Here is a 14,798-nt window from a genome sequence, read left to right on the forward strand (position 1 = left end):
CCTTCCAGTTCAGATGCAACCCGTCCTTCTTGTACAGGTCCCACCTTCCCCAGAAGGCATCCCAATTATCTACATATCTGAAGCCCTCCCTCCTACACCAGCTGCGCAGCCATGTGTTAAGCTGCGCCCGCTCCCTGTTCCTCACCTTGCTACCTCGTGGCACCGGTAGTAAACTCGAGAACGCTACTCTGTTCGTCCTGCTTTGCAGCTTCCATCCTAACTCCCTGAAATCACTTTTTATATCCTCAATCCTTTTTCTGGCTATATCATTAGTGCCAATATGTAACACGATTTCTGGCTGTTCGCCCTCCCCTTTTAGAACCTTATACACCGGTTCGGAGACGTCGCGGACCCTGGCACCAGGGAGGCAACATACCTTCCGGGATTCCCGATCCTGACCACAAAATCTCCTGTTGATTCCCCTAACAATCGAGTCCCCTAACACGAGTACTTTTCTATTCTGCCCCCTTCCCTTCTTTGCCACAGTGTCAGGCTCAGTGCCAGAGAACTGACTGCTATGGCTTTCCGCTGGTAGGTCATTCCCCCCCAGCAGTATCCAAAACGGTATACCTATTGCTGAGGGCAATGTCCACAGGGGATCTCTGCACTGTCTGTCTGTCCCCTTTCCTCCCCCTAACTGTAACCCGTCTATCCTTGTCCTGAGCCTTAGGACATTGATTATTGCAAAACTTCACGTAATTCACAGATGTGCTTTAAGGAAGTTCATTGCCCTGTTTAACTGGTGCAGCCTACATGTGACCCATAGTAATATGGCTGCATTTTAATTGCCCTCTAGAATAGCTGAGCAAATCACTCACTTCTTGAGAAATTAGGGATAGGCAACAAAGGCTGGCCTTACCAATAACGCTCACAAATCATGAACCAAAAAAGAATGGAAAAAACTCAAAACACTTCCATTAATAATTAACTTGAACTGTTATGACAAGGTGCAAAACCAATTAATTATGAGCGGTTGTAAATAAATTCCTTGCAAATTGTGAAAATCACCATCCTATAAATTTAGTTCGTAAAGCAACTTATTAAGCTCTGGTTTGCCTGCTTAACATTCCTATTAATGGTTACACTACACTTCTTCAGACAATAGATGTACTTAACTGTTTGATTAATTAAAACAAAATGGTGAAAATGTTTTCAAAAAGCATAAAAAATGAATAGCCACCTTTTTTTAGTTTTAAGTGTTTGTTCATGGTGGCTTGATTTTAGATGATGAGTAACCTCTGTGGGCTCCTGGAATGTGATTGATCTCACAAGCTGGTTGTACGCTAGCAGACAGATGCCCGTGTAAAGTTTGGAGCAACTTTTTGAGCAATGGCTGGAGATGAGTGTTGCATTTCATTGGCATCAAACCAACATGCAACAGCCTAGTGTGAGAATCCAGTATCGCCACCACCTGAGGAATTTGATACATGATCAAAATGAGCATGGGTGCGTTAATTATAACTGGGACATTGGCTGCAACTCCTGCAGTTCAAACTTTAAACTGGCTTTTTATTTATAGAATGTAATCTGCTTTGCAAACTGGTTGATGACACTAATTTGAAGACAGTGACTGTTAAACCTGGGTTTGTAAGTGCTGGTTCCATGGTAACCACAAACTGCCAAAGCGCCAATGGAATGTTTCCAGCTACTTCTGACATGATCTGCATGGACCACCTGACATTAATGTGGGTGTGCCAAACCTGCATCAGACATATCCAGTATGAGTGGATCCTGATATCAGGTTGGTTGTAAAGTGACTTTGGCACATGCTATGACCTGTTAACACCTTTTCATAATCATTGTCAGCATGTGTTCAGCCACACAAATGCTCACCAGAGTATTACTCTGGTGAGGGGAAAATGATCTGAAGTGTTTTTAAGTTGCTTTTGCTAGTACAGGATTAGTGGAAGTGCCAGGCCTCTTTATTGGGGGAGATTTACAAACTTTTTGGTCTTTTGACAGCCTAATATTAGAATATCACACAGAAATCAAATCAGTTGTTCAAACTGTCAGGTGCTATGATCACACCTGATATTGTTACTGGATAAGTCAGATGCCAGACTAAAATCTGGCTTGATAGATCATATTTTGATTTTTAAAAACCACAAGAGGTTATCTAAAAGCAAGCATGTAGTGATGCAGATTTAATTTCAACAACAAAACAGAAGTTGGTTAGACAAAAGAAAATAAGATTGAATAAATCAGGCTATTTACATATAACACAAGTTGAAAGATTTTGAAACACACAGTACAACACAATCCCATCTTTCCCAACACCATTATTTTACCAAATTTAAATAAGAGAAGAGTTCACTTCTCTATTATATCTATAGGTTTAATATCAATTTTTTTAATTCCAGCTCTTGAGAGTTTGGAACCTCTTTCATGGATTAGTCACACATCTCAATTTAGAATTTCTCACCTTCGAATATCCCTTGAGATTTCTAACTAAACACTTCCGCTCTGGAACTTTCAAACAAAAATGCTGAAGGAACATATTTCCTAATTATTCTAAACTATCTCCATTCTTCAGGAAAAACTATTTTACACAACTAACTTCTACCAAGAATGTTACAAAATGAAAACACCACCTTTCCAAACTATATTTCTTGCACCTAAGTAAAAAAATGCAGATACTTCTAAATGGAAAGCAAGCTATTGCTCCACAATGTTTGCTCATAAAACTCTCTCAATACAAAAAAAAAATCCACAGGGCTCCCTCTCTCATATTGGCTTTTAAAGAAATCATGTTTCCAGAAATATGGGCAAGTTAATCATTCAAACCCCTCATACACATAGACCAAACATCAGATGCTACTAGTTCAAAATCCAATCTGTGAACCAAATGTACTAAAATACATTTATAAATTCACGCCATGCATCACAGCTCCCTGCCCCCAGAAGAACAAAATAATTATCTTTAAGAGGCATTTTCATTACCTATAAAAATGATTTTAACATAATTTTGATGTCACATTAACAGTAATAACATATTGACATTAATCATGAGTTACACAGCAACCATTTTAGGTAAGTCCATGCACATCACACCCCTCAATGTCCTTCAAACCTGCTCTTGATAATGTGTCTGTGACACATTTTTTTCTCTAAGCATATGTACAATTTTCAAATTTTACGCTTACAGAATTGAGGTCCATTGAAACAGTCATACTGCCCTAAAATCTTTACAAGAAAATTAAACGACTGCAGCCCATACAAATAACAGTTGATTCCACATTGATGCTGATGTATATTTTTAAATTCTGCAGAGCCAGCCCAAGTCTCTAAAACTGAATCTTATGCTTTTTTGGCTGTTTTCATATTCTGCCAAGTTTTTTGCAGCAGTATTTGCTACAAGACTGTGAGAGTTTTTTCAATGCATCTTGCTGAATTTGCCCCATTAACTACCTAACTCACCCTGTGATAATCCCTCACATCCAATCCTGGTCCCATTGTTCCACACATTGTCCCCAGCAATTCAACACTACCAAGCTATTCTGGAATTCACCCAGCACCTTTACTTTCCCATCATCTGTAAAAGACTGCTGTGCACCCAGGCATGTACTGTCAGTCCACTGCTGCCCTGCATCATTCCTAACATTTGCCCTAGACATTGCAAACGGGAGAAATTACTGCCCTACTTTCATGGCAGGGACCTGAAGGTCCTGACAGACAGGTGGGGCAGAGATGGGACATCTCTTTCTCAGGATAACCAAAGGAAGCCACAACTCCAAACCATGCCAGTCTAGTCCAAAGTTGCCATCTGGACTAAAATGGACTGTCTGGAGAAATGCCCAGCAATGCAGGAGGAAGGTCAATAACCTTTTCCATTCCACCAGCATTAGAGCCACCATCTTCTCGCAATCTCACAATCACTCTATCCCAACCACCTATCAAGATACATGCTCTAAATCTCTCACTATTGCCTGCAATCTCTACCTTCATGTATTCTCACCCAAGTAGCTCTATATCCCAAAGAGATTCTATACATGGCTCTTGTTGTCAGGATGCGGTATGTCACACTGTATGGAGGAGTGGGTGTTGCTGTCATCTGCAGGGTCTGCCAGTATTGACCCTTCTTTGATCTAACAGCCTGTTCTGTTTCTTATGTTCTGTTCCAAGCCAGATCCCTGCCAACAGAAGTCAGGGATCCAGCCGCTTAGGGGATGTTAGTCGCAACAGCTGCCTTGCTAAGGAGGTGAAGGCAGATGCTGGAGCAGCAGGTGTCATAGGGAGGCCAGGAGCAGCAGGCAGGTTGCCACAGAGGCTGAGAATCAAGCAGTACAGGGAGTCTCTCAAGATGCAGCGGGATTGCAAGAGGGGTAGAGGCTTTAGCCTCGATAATTGTTCTGCATAATTGATGGAGGCAAAGAGACTGTTGAGGAACTGAGAGAATAGGAATAATGTTCCAAGGAGAAGGAAGAGGATGAAGACATTGAGCTGGAGGAAGCTCTCATTGTGTATGAGAGAGCTCAGCTGTTTTAGGCACTACAAGCCAATCGGGTTCTGATTAACACCCACTTCCCAATGGATGAAAGCTGCAGAAGACATGCATGGACTGGAAAATAGTTGTTAGTCATCATGAATTTTGGGTGAACTGCCACCTCTATTGGGTTTTTTTTCTGTTCACTTTTGCTGACTGTAAATAAAAACTAATTTCTACAATTCTCTGAATGCTTTCCTGCCTATGACAGATCCCCATTGGACAATAGTGAGATGCTGGTCTGCAGTGAACAAGTTAGAGGTCACTTAGAGAATGTGGTAGGGTAGGATGAGGCTAAGGACAGATAAGCTGCATGGGCCTAGTGGTTAGACAGAAACTGGGGCAAGGAAGTCTAGTTATATGTGTGAAGAGGTGTCAGCTATGCCAACTATACATCATGAGCAGCAAGGGTTTGGGTCTACTGTGCCATTACAATGCTAGCGATGAACAATTCTGAAATCCCAACACTTGGTAAAGTTGTTCGACTAGGGTATAAAGATGGCACAGGTGCTAAGGATGCCAGTCCATTCCAGGATATCTAATAAGTGGCAAGTACTTCTGGCCAAGGTGAATGGGACAATTAAAGTGACATGGGATTGGAGGAGTGCTATGGGGTGGGGGGGGTAGGTGGTTAATGACATGGTGTTTTTACAATGTAGCAAGAAATCTCGCCAGGTCTCATGAAGAAAGTAACATGTAACCAATAGGATCATAAGATCCATCCTCTGGTGGACACCATGAGATGTTAGTGTTCCCAATGTTGTTTTGTTTAGATCAAAGGACATTGAGGAGAGATGTGAAAGAGGTGTACAAGATCGTGACAGGTTCAGATCAAATACAGAAATAAAGCATAGGTTCCAGTAGTCATAGATCCAAGGCTTGAGGCAAGAGGTGCAGGGGACAATGTACAGAAGAACTTTAATAAGCAGCAAATAGCAATGTCCTGCAAGGTTGGTAAAAGCAGCAATGACCACTGATTTCAATAGGAAATTATCTGGGCATGAAGGAAATAAATGTGCATGGCTCTGAGAATTCAGTAAGAGAATAGAACTGAATGGAATGTGCGATGGAGAGACAACATAGACCTGATAGGCTGAATAGAATTCTTTGTGCAGTCATGATACCACTCAGATTTTCACCCCAGCTAGAGCTTTCATTCACATAGAAATAATTCCAGCAGGAGCTTTTATGAAAGTGACATAACACACATAAAGATGTCACAGCTTAAAGTACCAAATGTGAAATGATTCATTTTGGTGAGAAGAATGAGGAAAGACAGTACAAAACAAAATGATACAACACTAAAGGGGATCGGAAGGGGAGGGAGCTGACTGTGTATATGCACAAGAGGGTGGCAGCAGAGTTTGACAGCATGGTCGATAAAATATTGAGTATCCTAGGTTTTATTAATAGGGAAATGGAGTTGAAGCAGTTTATGTTGAAGTTGTACAAGGCACTAGTTCAATCTCAGCTGGAGTATTGCATATAATTCTGGGTGCCACACTGTAGGAAAGGTATGAAGGCATTGGAAAAAGGGTGGAAAAGATTCACTTGAATAGTCTCAAGGTTAAGGAACTTCAGTTATGAAAGAAAATTGGAAAGGTTAGTGCTAGTTCCCTTGGAAAAAAGTAGGCTGAGAGATTATATAATAGTTATTCAAATATTAAGGGGGCTGAACAAGATAGCGAGGAAGAAACTGTTACTACTCAATCAAGAATGAGAAAACAAAGGTTTAAACTAATTGACGAAAGAAGCAAAAGCAATATTAAAAATAAATTCATGCAACAAGTGGCGACAGATTGGAATGTACTACCTAATAGTATGATTGAGGCACATTCAATAAAAGCATTCAAATGGGAATTAGTTTGTCGTCTGCTAAAGAAGAATGTGCTCAGTAATTGGGAGAAAGTGTGAGAATGACATTAAGTAAATTATACATTTGGAATGCCAATACAAACACAATGGGTCAAATGCCCTCCGTCTGTGCTGTAATATTTCTGTGATTTTGATATTTTTGCTGTTTCTGGATATGGACTAATGATTAAATCCACTTCAAATTGTCTTAAAAATGGCAGAGCTGTTCAACAACTTTTCTATTTTTCTGCTAGTCTTTATTATTTCCTTGAGCACTACTGGTATAGAGATCACATGTTCAATGTTTACTCCATGAGGCTTCAACTTCTCTGGACTTAATGACATTTGTCAGCTAAAATTTTAAAAGGAAATCCCTCTCTTGTCAAAGAAGGACAACGGTAAATAGTTAGTCCCTCGGGAAACGCATTCATGCAGGGAAACAAAATATAAAACTGGTTATAGTTAATTTGAACTTGCAAGTAATCAGATAAGATTTCAATTTCTCTACTTCAATGAATTTCCTAAGCACTCCAATTCCATATCCCAATTAGTTTGGTTAATTTAACACCTGTAAAACCTGGACATCTGCGGTAACTCATCTTCTGATAGGATCAAGGTCCATAGTTTAGGACATAAGGATTGGAATACTAGTGTACAAATATATAGACAACACTGGAAAACAAACATGGAGGGAATATAATGGAATCAATTTCTGCACAGCACTTGTTGCAATTCTTAAAGAAAAATTGTTTTTTACAATTTGACTGCCTTCCCTCAGAACTGCGTCATTAGTAATTAGCTTAACCTGACTTACTCCATTGAAGCAATGTCTCAGCACAAGTTTGGAGTTCTGAAGAAGTCATATTGGTCTCAAAACGTTAACTCTATTCCCCTCTCCACAGATGCTGCCAGACCTGTCGAGTTTCTCTAGCATTTGCAGCTTTATATTTTGCTTCAGCTCAAATTATGTTTCTACAACTTGTGCTCCATTCACGTGAAATATGACAAATCAAATAAGTTGAGGTTGTACAGGACATTGGTGAGGCCTAATCTGGAGTACAGTGTCCAATTCTGGTTGCCCAGTTATAGGAAGGGTATTATTAAACTAGCCAGAGGAGCTCACCAGGATGTTGCTGCATATGGAAGGTTTGAATTATAAAGAAAGACTGGTTAGGCTGGGACTTCACACTGGAATGTTGGAGGTTGAAAGCTGACCTTATAGAGGTTTGTAAAATCATGAGGGGTATAGATAGCATTAGTAGTAGATGTCTTTTCCCCAGGATGGAGGATTTCATGACTAGGGGGCATTTTTAAAGAAAGAGGAGAGAGATTTAAAAAAGACATGAGAGGCAAACCTTTTACACAGAGAGTGGTTCACATGTGGAATGAACTTCCTGAGGAAGTGGTGGATGTGGGCACAGTTACAACATTTAACATGAACAGGAAAGGTTTGGAGTAGTCAGGCAGCAGTGCTAACACTGAGCCACTGTGTCGCCCAGTGGTTTTTTTTTAGTCCTGTATTGTTATTTTTTGTCACTACCTCCCCGAGTCGGGAGTGGGTAATTTGCGCGCCTGCTGCCTTCCTTGGATGTGGTAGCTGTTTCTCAGGCTCCCTCTCCAGAATCGAACCCTGATTCCCCGTTACCCATGGTCACCATGGTAGGCACAGAAAGTACCATCGAAACTTGATAGGACAGACATTCGAATGAGTCATCATCATCACGAGGACTGCCCGAGGTTATCTAGAGTCACTAAAGCTGCCAGGCGAACACAGATTGGTTTTCGTCTGATAAATGCACGCATCCCCGCATGGGTCAGCGCTCGTTTGCATGTATTAGCTCTAGAATTACCACAGTTATCCAAGTAACGTTTGGAGCGTTTGGGGTTATCTTCGGCATGGACTGGTTGGACCGATGGATCTGCTTCCGTGCTGTAATATTCTATTACTCTATAATCTAAATCTTGGAGATGTAGGAGTCCTTTGTCAACGTTAGACTGACTCATAAAACAAATTAATTTGTTAATTACAAAAGTAATTGAAGCATTTTTTGAAAACAAATCCAAGTTCCTACAGAAAACTTGCACATGCACTTCATCTCTATATTTGTTTATAGGCTCAGGATGAGCAGAATGCCACTGTACATACAGAACAGAATTTGTAATTCCCAGCTCACAGCAATCCCAAAAGAAATTTGATTTAGCTTCCTTTGGATGCCTGCTCCAAACATTTCATTCTGAATGCTGCCAATGATTGTTCCCTTAAATGTAAGTTGCCTAAACAATTGTCCTCAGTGGACACCTCACATTTTCCAGTTGCATCCTTTGGATCACTTTCCCATCTGTGGCTGGATAAATTGATCACAACTTGTTCCAAAAATATGGTGTCAATTATTTTTAAGCAGAATGTTTTATATCTAAATCATATTTTTTCTGAGTTTTTCCTTTTTCCAAAAGGGAAAGGGAAGGCTACAGGGAAAGGGCGGCTAATGCAGGATAGTTGGACAGCTCTTTCACACAGTTGGCATAGGCACATTGTATCAAATGGTCTCTTTCTATGCTGTAAGTTTAAGTGATTCTAAAATTGAATCTCAAGTCGCAAAATCAGCCATATCAAAAAAACTACTCCATTTGACTTTTCTTATCCTTCATCAAGGAGGATTTGAGCTATAAGGAAAGGCTGAACAGGCTGGGGCTCTTTTCCATGGAGCATCGAAGGCTGAGGGGTGACCTTATAAAGGTTTACAAAATTATGAGGGGCATGGATAGGATAAATAGACAAAGTCCAGAACTAGAGGGCATAGGTTTAGGGTGAGAGGGGAACAAGATATAAAAGAGACCTAAGGGGCAACTTTTTCATGTAGAGGGTAGTACGTGTAATGGAATGAGCTGCCAGAGGATGTGGTGGAGGCTGGTACAATTGCAACATTTAAAAGGCATTTGGATGGGTATATGAATGGGAAGGGTTTGGAGGGATATGGACCGGGTGCTAGCAGATGGGACGAGATTGGGTTGGGATATCTGCTCGGCATGGACGGGTTGGACCAAAGGGCTTGTTTCCATGTTGTACACCTCTATGATTCTATGACTCTATAATATCATTTTGAATGCTATAAAATGCAACAGAAAAATAATCACATTCCCTTACCTCTCAAATTCCACTGAAAAACATAATCCACAAACATATTAATGCTATACTTGACTCTCACACTACAATAATGGATCTTCTGACATCTTAATACATTTAATATTGATATTTTGTTCAAAAACACACTTGCACCCCAAAATCTATATTGCAGTGTGACTTGTATTGAAAAATTCATATATAACTTAGTAGAGGTGAGGTGTCACAATACACTTTGGGAGTACAAGTTCCTGAATGTGTTCCTTCACATGCCTTTTTTACAATGGAGCTATGGAGAGTGATGGGCAGATGGGCAAGGTGACAAGCTTCTTTCCATCTCAGGGTCAACCAAAATCTCTTTAAATCGTACCAACTGCCATTGGCAAATGTTGGAAGAATTTGTAGGTTTGAGTTTAAGTAATGTTTGACTTGTGGAGAAAGTGAGGATTGCTGATGCTGCAGATCAGAATCGAAGAGTGTGGTGCTGGAAAAGCACAGCCAGTCAGACAGCATCTGAGAAGCAGGGGAATCAATGTTTCGAGCATAAGCCCATTTCCTGATGGAGTGCTTATGCTCAAAACATCGACTCTCCTACTTCTCGGATGCTGCCTGACCAGCTGTGCTTTTCCAGCACCGCACTCTTCAACTAATGTTTGATCACATGATGAAACATTTTTGATGACCATAGGTGGACTTGGAGGTCCAACACACAGGCAGGAATGCTACCCATTGCATCACAAGACCTCATAAACTAAACAATCAGTTTCAAAACAAGCAAATATGTAACAATCGTATAGTGACAAAAATAGACAAACGATAGATAACAAGAAAGTAGTGGGTGGGATATAAAATGAAGGACAATGTTAAGTAAGAATATACTAAAAAGTACTAACCAATGCACATGTGCACACTGCAGGACTGAACTATATATACATTTCAGCATTTCAGTCTTCATTGAAGACCTACGCCATGTAAGAAATAGGGTTAAATACCAAAAGAGAAATGCTGGAAAATCTCAGAAGGTCTGGCAACATCTGTAAGAGAGAAAAGAGCTGACGTTTCGAGTCTAACTGGCCCTTTGTCAAAGCTCCCTTTGTCAAACCCTTTGTCAACCCTTTGTCAAAGGGTTAAATACCATCCTGGTAGAGAGTATTAAATTTAATTTACCTTCTGAATTGAATTGATTGCTCTGGAGGTAACCAATTCTAAAATTGGTTAGTTGCATAACGGATTTTCCAAACTTTGTGCAAATGTTAACTCTTCATATCTGTAGGGGTTTTGAGCTCAATAACACTGACATTAGGCAAGATCATCTTAAATGGAGTGCACCAAATTAGCGACAAAATTATTTTGTAACACCAGAGGAAAAAATAACTGAGGGGTTTGTTGTCGTTGTGCTCAAACTAATGATACATGAATAACAGCAAGTCCAAAAAAGCTGGCAGCAATGTATAGCAAACCCAGTGTTGGATGTCTCATTGTAATTGGAGAACCAGCATTTCAAACTCACTTACCCATGTTGTGCAGAATTGTACATTCTGCTCCCCAGCTACACCCTTCACTTTTATCTGATGTGTTCCTCGTCTCATGATAGTTTTGAGAACGTCAGATAAATTGCAGCAAAAAAATAATGCAGTGGGAGGGAACTAGAGAAGAATGTCAAGATGCAATCTACGATTGGGGAAGAGTGGAAAGAAGAGTGAGAATTTACATTTGAGGGAAACAGAAGGAGAAACATTTCCATGAGAGGAAGTGGGACAATGGGGTGGACTGGAGGAAGGTTTAGTATCACGGCTGTTGAAAGGATTAACTCTTGGATGTTTCAAAAGAAAGTATGAATGTATGTCCAGGATAGCATACAATTTCTCTTTATGAAATGAGAGAAATCAGTTCAGATTTTGCCACAAGCTTCCACTGTACAGGTGATTTAATGTTGGATATATCTACAGCATAAGGTGTCAGCATGTTGAATGAGATCTAAATATTGTCAAATGCAGATTAAACAAATCTCGGCACAATTCAGATGCAATGTAAAATAACTGCTGGTCATTCATATTTACTATTTCTATGTAGAAAATCCAATGAAAAAACATAATTTCTGTGCAAAATCCTTACGCATTTATTAAGATTCAACCATACTAAGTGTTTCAATGCTCCAAAACATCTATTTAGAAACCTGAGCAGGGGTCTATGAATATATACATGGAAATTATGTCAGAGCAATCACTGCAGAAAAACTGGATGCCTGAGATAAGCATCCAAAGATATTCCCTGTCAATACACAAGCATTTTGATGCCCATCTACACAAGATGAAACAGGAGAAAACAATAATCACTGTTCCTCAGTTGGAATTAATTCAATAGGTTTCAAATAACAGTTGGGTTTATCCACACAGCTCCAATCTTTAAAAAGAAGTAATTTGAGAGAGCAGCCAAGTAGTACAGAGGTCAAACTATTCATCTCATACTTCTGTTATTGCAGGTTTGAGCTTGACTGAAATTCTGCTTCTCCTGCCAATACATGCATTCAGCTGACTGTTTAATGGGAAGCATTAAAGAGGAGGAAAGTAAATCTTGTGCAGGATCTTTTATGGTTCTATAATGCAAATCGATATTCTGTGTGATAACAAAACATGGATAGCAAAATGTATTTGTGGAGATGGTAGGATTACTTCTCCATAATTCTTCTTGAAATTGAGCAGAATTACAAAGGAAAATGCAGAAAATCCAGAGCCACATTCACTACCATCTACCAACCCAAATGGGACTTTTCTCCTCCCATCTGTGCTGCAGCTAGCCACTATGCCCCTCCCCCAAATCCCCCATTGGATTCCCCCCTTTCCACTGCAGACACTGCCGTTTCCTGAGCTTGCAATCTGGTAGGTCCTGCAACGTCATCAAGTCTTAGACCTTTCCTACAGAAGGTGAAGGCATATAGCAGCCATCTCCACTTCTTATTAGACCTAGAGATGCACCTTCTAAAGTGGTTCATGTAATCAGTGAGAGCCATCCTTCTAATGTACTGGACATTTCAACCCCTTTAAGCTTCCTCATTGCCTGATGTAATGCTGCTGCAGTACTTACATCCAGGTTGCCTCAAGATATACGGACAGTCTCCAAACAGAAAGTGGGTCAGGTTTGCATTAGATCAAAGACCCAGCCCATCCCCCCTCTCCCCGCACCCCCCCCCCCCCCCCACCCCCCAATACCAGAGCACTTCCTGCAGATTTCTTAACATAATTACTTAAAATCAATAGAGAGCACAAATCACAGCTCTGAAATCTGCAAAACATAAGCTTTCAATTCAGCTAATAACAGTCTTGTGATGATGAAAGGTATTCTTTCCATGAAAGCACATTAGTCAAACCAATGGATAATTATTCTAAATGCTCCACATTTTATGTTGACTGGTGTGAGTCAACATCACATTCAGTTGTTTACACCAGTGATGTGATATGCATTATAGACATTAGCCTGTGTAACAGTACAACATAGTCATTCTGAAGGTAACTCTACAAGCAATCTATAAATCTTAAAATCTATCAATATGGTATGTATTATTGATAGTTAAGAAACGACAAGTCATTATCTAAAGTTATATCAAAAAACTATAAAATAGCTCGATGTATGTATATGGCTATGTACATATGGATGGCAGATGAAATGCAATATAGTGAAAAATAGAAGGTACTGCAAAGAGGAAAGGAAATATGGGAAACATATGCCCTTCATGAACAGTGTTCAAGCAGCTAAGAATGAAGTTGGAAGAGATTTAGAAGTTTTATTAGACTTGATATATTCATCCAGTAGATAGCGTCAACTATTAAAGAAAATAATTGGCTGAAATAATTAGCCAGGAAAGTAGAAGATAAGGCAAAGGAAGTAATGATCGATATAGTCCTCTGGTCTGAATATTTCTGCGATTTGTGTCCATTTCTGCTCAGCAAGATATAAGTGATATATTCAGATAGTACAGTGAAGCGTAATGAGATAGATTCCTGCAGGCTTAGAAGAAAGGTCTTCTGCACTGGTTCAAACTCGAGTTGGGGAGGCCAAAGTGGAGGCATGATGGGTTACCATTTGCATCAGGTCAGGAATCATAGTGTGTCAGGACCTGATGCTTTCATAAAGTTATGAGTGGTTTACAATTTAGTTCCTGCTGGAAATTCAAATTTCCCTATATTTTGTATTTTTGTAGAGGCAACTGAATTCCTGAAAGCTGTGGGAACCCTGTCAGGTAACCTAATTCATGAACTTTGGGGGAAATCTGTTATAGAGTTGGGACACTTTTGATTAGGAAATACTATTGCCCATACCCCCTCATTTCCCCCATGTCCTTCCATGCTCCTCTTATCCTGACAAATCATCAATAACCCACCAAATTCCATGGCTTTTCCATAGCCCTTCCATTTCCCTTCTCTTATGCTAGTGTTATTTCCACGTCCACCGTGAATGTTCCAGGCCCACTCCAATAATATCCTCTATGTACAGAACCAATCAGCAATTGGCATCTGGAAAGTATTTGAAATGTTTTTGAAATTGACACAATAAGTAAAACAACTTTTAAAAACCGCTTTTGAAAAAAAAAGTCATTTTACAACCTTATTAAGTATCAATAACCATATCCATTCATAGTATGAATACAGAATTTTAAAATCTACTTCACACATCTCAATCTTGACCAAATTAGCAAACAGAGATTGAAAAAAAATGCAACAGGGAAAGTATAACATATTACCAGATAACAAATATGCCAAACACACAATGCAATTCCTCCCCTTCAAGGTGTGGAAACAGACTGTCACTGATGTGAATTTACTCGGCATTTTGGACCTCAGCCAAGCATTCATAATGAGGCCATTTGGTAGCGCCTCCACCGGATCTGCTCCCAGGAGGACCAGTTCCACCACAGAACACACCAGATAGCTTCCTTCTTTAGAGACCGTAATTTCAAATATGCCAAACACACAATGCAATTCCTCCCCTTCAAGGTGTGGAAACAGACTGTCACTGATGTGAATTTACTCGGCATTTTGGACCTCAGCCAAGCATTCATAATGAGGCCATTTGGTAGCGCCTCCACCGGATCTGCTCCCAGGAGGACCAGTTCCACCACAGAACACACCAGATAGCTTCCTTCTTTAGAGACCGTAATTTCCCTTCCCACGTGGTTAAAGATGCCCTCCAACGCATCTCGTCGACATCCCGCACCTTTGCCCTCAGATCCCACCCCTCCAACCGTAACAAGGACAGAACGCCCCTGGTGCTCACCTTCCACCCTACCAACCTTCGCATAAACCAAATCATCCACCGACATTTCCGCCACCTCCAAACAGACCC

At 40.2% G+C, this 14,798-nt stretch overlaps 1 long non-coding RNA gene across 3 annotated transcripts in view; it reads left to right on the forward strand.

Annotated features, from left to right (window-relative positions):
• The window catches only part of LOC122562051, an 85,792-nt gene that overhangs the window by 62,965 nt on the left and 8,029 nt on the right, over positions 1 to 14,798 (forward strand). For all 3 annotated transcript variants that reach the window (XR_006315199.1, XR_006315197.1, XR_006315200.1), the window contains one exon: positions 13,657 to 13,695. This is a non-coding gene — a long non-coding RNA (uncharacterized LOC122562051). The remainder of the gene's footprint in view (positions 1 to 13,656; positions 13,696 to 14,798) is intronic.

This window comes from Chiloscyllium plagiosum, chromosome 24 (assembly GCF_004010195.1).
Source record: "Chiloscyllium plagiosum isolate BGI_BamShark_2017 chromosome 24, ASM401019v2, whole genome shotgun sequence".
NCBI classification, from domain to species: domain Eukaryota; kingdom Metazoa; phylum Chordata; class Chondrichthyes; order Orectolobiformes; family Hemiscylliidae; genus Chiloscyllium; species Chiloscyllium plagiosum.